This window comes from Pecten maximus, chromosome 9 (genome assembly GCF_902652985.1).
Source record: "Pecten maximus chromosome 9, xPecMax1.1, whole genome shotgun sequence".
Taxonomy (NCBI): Eukaryota; Metazoa; Mollusca; class Bivalvia; order Pectinida; family Pectinidae; genus Pecten; species Pecten maximus.
Genome location: NC_047023.1, coordinates 12,610,153 through 12,617,772, shown reverse-complemented (window position 1 = coordinate 12,617,772; position 7,620 = coordinate 12,610,153). Strand labels below are relative to the sequence as shown.

Genomic DNA, 7,620 nt, shown 5'->3' with positions numbered 1-7,620 from the left:
TGAGTACGGTTTTATGAATGCGGACCTACTGAATATTTTAGACATTTAAGTTGTCTTTGTGCTTTGCTAAGCTTGCCGACCTGTGAGCAAGTGAAGCCTATTGACTAACTCTTCGTCTGCATTCCGTTTAGACAGATTGATAATGTTTAATTGCACGTATTTGAAAATAAAATGCAAATTGCGTTGTGTTGTCAAATGTTGTGGAAATGTACTTTTATCTTATATCGGATTCACCATAAAGAGAAAAGTACATTTTTGATGACCATGCATTGCATCACAGAATATACAGCTGTAATAAACAAAATCAACAATTTATATCATCATTAAAATATTTTATTGAAATTCTGCGTTCAAGTTTAAAACGAAGCCATTCATTGAATTTGTACAAATCAATACTTACCTTAAACAGCCAAAGCAATCAATGCCTCATAACGATGAAGCCCAAGGGTAGAATATGGCTAAAGATAATATCACATATTGCTGAATAAATAATTGTCCAACTTTATCGTGATTACGCTACCCCTTAAATATTATAACTAAAATGAAATATAGACAACATAACGAAGGCTTCATAGCAATACCTCCAAGAAATAACTTGAAGCCCAAAACAACAGCTATGAATGAACAGTCATTAGAAAAGGGTTAAGTTATACAGTTCAAGCATGACATAATATAATATCTATATAGAAAACATTGTTGGTTAGGAAAGAAAAGTGCTGATGCGTCCAATGAAATTGAAGAGCAGGATTGGACCACCATTTTTGCCTTTGGTAACCTAGCTTTATGATATATCAGATACAATCATACAGCTAGATAACCAAAGACAAAACTAGGGCCGTCTTCTTCGGAATCCTTCTTCTGTTTTCCTTCCCCTTGTAGCAGTAAATATCCTTCCATTACGAGGATTCTATTCGGAAATCATCCTGTGTAGGAATTCTTTGTATCCGGTATTGTATTCACAAATTTCTCTTCGGAAATCATCTTGTGTAGGAATTCTTTGTATCCGTTATTGTGTTCACAAACTTCCGAGTTGTAGTTCCACTCTGATGCACCAATGGAAATCTGTGAATATAAAAAAGCGAAAAATATTTATTTAGAGTTCAGCCTGCTTTACCTTGATATTGTTAGATTACATATACGCTGGCACGTTCCGTTATTCCTACTACCGTCATCTAAACAGGATATTGTAATATTGAATGCTTACATTCAAGTCATTGACGATTTGACAGTAATTGTCTGCTACAAGGATCAATTGTCGGAAGATCTAGTTTATACAAGCAATTAAATTTTTGATAATAGCTTTAATTAATAGTTATATAAAATGTATTGATTACTAAAAATATCCCCACATAGTAGCTCAGTCGATTAATGATAGGGGATACGATTACTGGTTGCGTGTCAAGTAATTTTATCATATATTCCTAACTACCATCCGGATACATATAAATACAAATCAAAACATACTTGCAAATGAATGTTAAACATGAAATCCATTCCCAGATGTTATCGGATAATCCTACATCGTTGAAAATGAAGTGATTTCACTAGTCACAAGTTCTGATAAGTCAAATTATCCTTGTCTACCCCGTATGTATGACAACGTCTATCAGATATTTCCTTCTGGAATGATTTGGTGTGTCAGAGTCACATAGATATTTCCCTCTGGTGGTGAATAGCCTAATGAACACATTTTAACACACATGCGTATATTCCGAGAGTCGGCTACGTGGCCGGTGTACACTGAGTGTATCGCCGACATGACAGAACCAGTCGGTCAACATACAACACTGAAATGACTTGAACACTCCTGTCCGCATAGATGCATTGATTGCTATGGTTGAGGGTTTCTTTCACTTCAATATATCGATAAGCTTGGGAGCAATTACTCAAGGTACAACTATGCTCACTCAATTGTGACCTATTTAGAAATTGACATGGTTCAATGAACAGACAAATGATGTTTGAGGAATTAAACGAACATGAACGCACACATACATACACACACATACTTATCGGTTGTGTATATAAAAATATAAGATGATTTTACAAAATTTTGTGTTTAGTCCTGTTTAAGTATATTTCGTATAAAAGATCGTGTCCGGCATATAGGGGATCTTGATGACAAACCATAAATAAATCACCTCTGGCGTATTTCACATTTAGAATAACTCTGTGCTGCTTTTAGAAAGAATTATTTAGAAAGCAACGAATCGCTTGATCTCGCCATTAAAACTCGCTACGTCTCAACGAATCTTTAAAAAGTTAAAAGAGTAATATTAGAATACATCCCGGTGGATTTGCATTGCAGTCTTTTAAAAGTGACTTTTAAATGTTACCTGGACACGTTTGAACAGGACTTTTCTCTACCCTAAATCTAAGCTATTCAAAATGTTCATAATATTTCTTGTCAATTTTATCTCGATTTAATTGAATTTAAATAACACTTAATGGTTTACTTCTTTTGAAATGACGCGTACAAAGCGACAGGTTTTTTCCTATCATTACGTGAAATAAAAGCATATTCAGTGTATAGTACAAAGGTGTCAAAATTGAAGATATAATTTGATTTAGATAGTAGCAAAGCCTTCACTTTCAAAATTGCCATGATAAATCTTGAACTTATAGTATATTTTTCTTTACTTATTTCAATGCACTCTTGTCATTTTAAACCTCGATATTTACAGAAAATATGCAAATAAAATGAATCCCTGTTTTGAATAACACAAAATACGTAAATAATGTGGAACTAATGCCCGTTATACCATCAGCTAAATCCTATATAATTCATAGCGTGAGTTTAATGACTCTTCCGAAGTGAGGCTGGACTCACAAATTATTAAAATAATCAATATCAGCAACATTCTCAGTTGAGTCCGGCCGATAAAATCATAAAAGACTGCTATAGTTATATTAGCATGTTATAAATCATTAAGAATATATATATAGCAGGACACAATATACTGAATGACATACTAATATTATCTTGTAAAAAAGGAAACAAGATATAGATCTTAATATATTGTTTATACTCATGTTAATATTTTTGATTTAAAATGTCATTATGAAAATGATTATAATGCAATTCGTCATATCACGAGCAACGAATATTATAATTTTACAAAACGAAGGAAATTTCAAATTTTGTCCGTTAGTCTTTAGGCTTTCACAAACCAATTAATGTGGAGACAGGACATGAATAGGTATGTATGTAGATAGCAATAAGTATTGTAAAACTGAATGGTATCCCGGGGGAAGAGAGCAGTCATTTGAAGTAATTTGTTATCTGGAAAATGTTCAGGGAGAGAATATCACATACATATGACACGACGAGATCCAACCACACAGTTGCGATAGAAGACAGCACACCCCGGGGGCCTCTTAAACCTATATAGACCTTTTAAAACGCGTACACATACATAAAGGTGATACCATCACACCTTCTTCCATATTTCTGGTCGACATTAAAATCACGCTAATGAGTATGAGTACCCTTAATGTATTCTAACCAACTTATACATTACATTTTATCTAGTATCATTCAAGGGTGGTGACTCACAGTATTTGGTAATTTATATGTAGAAACCCTAAACTTTATAAACTTTTATAAATATATCATTAACAGGTATATCCTACATTAATAGACAGAGAAAACTCTGGAAGAAAGAGATATGCAATAAAAAAAGATCATCTCTCATTCAAATGGATTTGTTTCATAACACAATAATTTCAAACAGGTTTGATATTGAAAACATACACACAGACAAATGCACACTTACTCTTATACACAACTAAATTTAAAGGGTTTTATATATCATGATATTAGTATACGTTAATGCTTACATTTTCTTACAACTACTATCAGTATTTGGTTGGTTTAACATTTTAATCTAGCATAGTTTACAATGGTGTTGGAATTTAAGCCCAACGCTGTGATTGTAATCCCATAGGTGTAAGTATAAAATTCCCATGTAATGTTTAGGTCTACTTACTGGAGGGGACGCCTCAGTGAGTTTAATTAAACCTACAAGAACTGATTAAAGTAATGTTTGTATATCCTGAATAAGAATTAATATCCCTTTAGATTTGTACCTTGGTTCCTCATATGGGTTAAAGGAAATGCTAAACATTTCACACTAAACCTATCGGGTCTATCTGAAAGTTTGAATTATATGATACCATAGTAGAGTATTATATTGGGTGTACTTGTATAATTTAGGACGGTACAATCACTCTGTTGTGGTCGGTTTAGTTAACAAAACGTTGACCTTATCTGATGCTCATTTTGATTTTCCTTTCTAAATACATTACAATTACTTAATTGGTACTATATAAAAAAAAAACGAATTTCACTTTCCTCATTATTCCCCTCTCTACGCACCTCCAAATTGTTCCTAATTTACTTCGCGGTTTTCATTGACAATGGCTACTTTACGTAGGTTTCAAATCAATCCTGGTTACAATGCTGTTGCAGTCAACTTTGAACCCAGTATGATAATTTATGTCTGTCATGATTTTTTTCCGGAATTTTGCACAATTACATTTTAGACAAACACTCAAATTACTAATGAACCTCCAACTGAGCAGTACTTTTTATGAAAAACTTCCTTGTCTCTTTGTCACGATTACTAACTAGCACAAATCGCTATTACTGAACCACACACACATTTGCATTGTTACCATACTCGTTAATAGAACTATTAATCGTGTTCCATTACGCAGCCAGCCAAACATTTGTACACATGTGTTGTGCACAAGAGAGAGGGTATTGCATTATTTGCATGAAACTTCTCATATAAGCATTGGACGAGAGCAGAAGTATTTGACTGTACAGAATGCCCCCATGGAATTAAACGCCTATCTGAAAGACACGGGACCTCCCTGTCTAGCGGTTCTGGCCTACGAGTGTGAGGTAGTTAAACTACGCATATGTACGATTATGTCAAAAAAATATCTTCTATGGCATTATTGAAGAACATTTCATCTGTCATTTCAAGTGAATGGATGGCAGGGATCTATTGAAATCATTATAAAATATCCGCGTCAACTGAATTTAATTAGGCAATAGAATATAAAATTCACGTTTTAGGGTGTTAGCTATAGCAATGGACTACAAAACGTCAGAGACATGGATAATTTATAAATATACAAATACACTATCTAGAAACATTAGCTATCCAAGTTGTACTTAAGAAAGGTTAAAACTGAAATAAACAAAGCTAAAGTTCAAACACAGCAGGGAAAGTGTGAAATGTCTATAAAACATATGTCTTAACGTCTGGTAAAATTATCAGATCGTTTTTATATGAAGTGAAGACTTCCGAAAATAGTATAAAAAGAAGAATGATTTTTACTGCAAAATGCTGATTGAAAATTGACAAATATTGCAGCTTGACAAGACAGCTGTTCTTGTTTGAAAATAAACCACTAAGGAACAATTAAATCTAAAGAGGTACCCTAGGGATAATTATTACTTAAAAGAACATGAGTTTCTTTAACAAAATATCCTGAGTCGCTGCCATATTATAACGATAGCTTTTCTCCTTGAAAGCAAGTCTTATATACACACAGATAAAATTTGCATATTGATATTAGGAGTATCAGGCAGTAGTATTAGTAGCAGCATCGACAGAGACAATAATGTAATGTTATCAGGTCAGAAGCTAGCTAGAAGGGTCTACGAGTGCATAGCCAATGAAAATCTTGATTAACTATTGTCACTGTCATCTGGTGCCTGAAATGGTCATTGGAAGTCACAGTTTAAAAGCCAGGTCAAATATAGCGGGCGTATGTCCCGGACATAAAAACCGGGGTTAACAATAGTCAATGAATTTTGAATTAGTTTTATGATAAGCTGGAGGGGAAAACACTGTTAAATCAGGCGTTGTAAGGAGTACTCACTCAAGCGCGTACGATTCGTGAATATCCCTATGGCGACACTGAAGGGAGTGTTATACCTAGTTGCACCCTTAAGGAATACATAGAGGTTGGTCTAAGGAATATCTGTTACGAGAAACATGTTGCCTACCTACATGTATAATGTTTACTTGTATGGAAATTCACAGTTAATTGTTGTATTGTTTGAAATATGGTCAGTAAGTAATTATACAATTTAACACACATAAATTGAAAATTTGTTTTCTATAAAATCAATAAATACTTTTTTTTAATTATTGCTAACTAGATGGTTAGATATTATTCAATAGCAACACTATCATCAATATTAATCATTATAACGTACAATATAGTTACTTCCCTATCTTTCAACTTAATATTTATCACACCAATCTAAAATACAGCAGATGGGGAATGTGGAATTTGAATTAACATTTAATCAATTTTAACGTATCAGGGAAGGATTTTCTTAAATAATTCAGATGCTATATTTACTCGCAATTGGGTATACTAAATGAAAAATTGTCATTTAAGAAAATCTATCAAAGTTATTATAAAAAATGCTGCAGCTTTTGTCTTTAAGATATTTACATTCCTGTTGTGAACAATTCTAAACAATTATATACATTAACATTGTTCACTCCCTCACCTTTATAAAGCAAGGCGATGAATGAAAAGGAGAACGTAAGAGAATAATGAAGATAACTGGTCATGCCGAATAATTTTATGTGTAGAGTTCGGAATTGACGCGACCTTATATTACACCTTCAGTCGGCACTCTTTGTGAATTTAACCGTGTAATGGGACGAGTGTCATAAATGTCACTTCCCGCCAAAACCCTTGTCGTTTGGTGACCTCTCGACGTTCTCATATTCATGTGGATAAGCATTAGCGTACTAAAAGGTGTCGTTATGATAGGTGAAGAACTTGTCGGTAACTCATACCTTTTCGAGACTACTAATGTCTTTCAGGAAATGCTCAACTTTTACAGTAAGATTTAAGATTATTTAGAAAAAACATACTTTTAAAATCGCTGAAAAAAACCGGTACTCTTCTTTGCCATTAACTTCTAGTAATGTATTTAATTTTAGCATGATTTGTTTTGCATATTGATAGAACATTACTTCTTATGACGTTCAGGAATACACCAACATTTACAGTAAGTACTAAGAATATTTAGAAAAAATGATTTTTATAAAATGCTTGAAAGTTTTACCCTTCTTTTACAAAAAAACTCTAATAAGGTTTCTGATTTTAAGATTATCTTCTTTGCATATGGACAGAAAAAAAACTTATTTAGATATATTTCATGTAAAGCCCAATAGCTTAACTAATTAATGGATGCAATAATACGAAACTAAAGCTAATAATAACTTACCATATCTGAGATATATCCACGTTATAGCCGATAATTCACAAAGTGGTGACTACGCAAACCTACAGGAGCATGTTGCCTGTTGTGTGTCCACTGGAGGTGTGATGCCTTACTACGATTTGACCCTAATTATATACAGGTAGATGAGGTAGTATAACACACCTGGACACGGAAGTACACCCCGAGGGGTACATAAGTAAAATCTACCTGGCCTTACACCCTCTAGGGACAGACAAATATGATAGATTTGTAGACATCCTCAGTTTTTACCCAAGATTAGATATGCTTAGTTTAAATATTACAAAATATTACGTATTTTTTTATAAGCATCCTATTTCATATACTTCCTCTTA

At 33.3% G+C, this 7,620-nt stretch overlaps 1 long non-coding RNA gene across 1 annotated transcript; it reads right to left on the bottom strand.

Annotated features, from left to right (window-relative positions):
• Positions 1 to 315: 315 nt before the first annotated feature.
• Positions 316 to 7,401, bottom strand: LOC117334384. Its single transcript, XR_004534137.1, has 2 exons — positions 7,271 to 7,401; positions 316 to 1,062 (listed from the first exon to the last, which is right to left on the bottom strand). It is a non-coding gene; the product is annotated as an uncharacterized LOC117334384 (long non-coding RNA).
• Between the last annotated feature and the right edge of the window lie 219 nt (positions 7,402 to 7,620).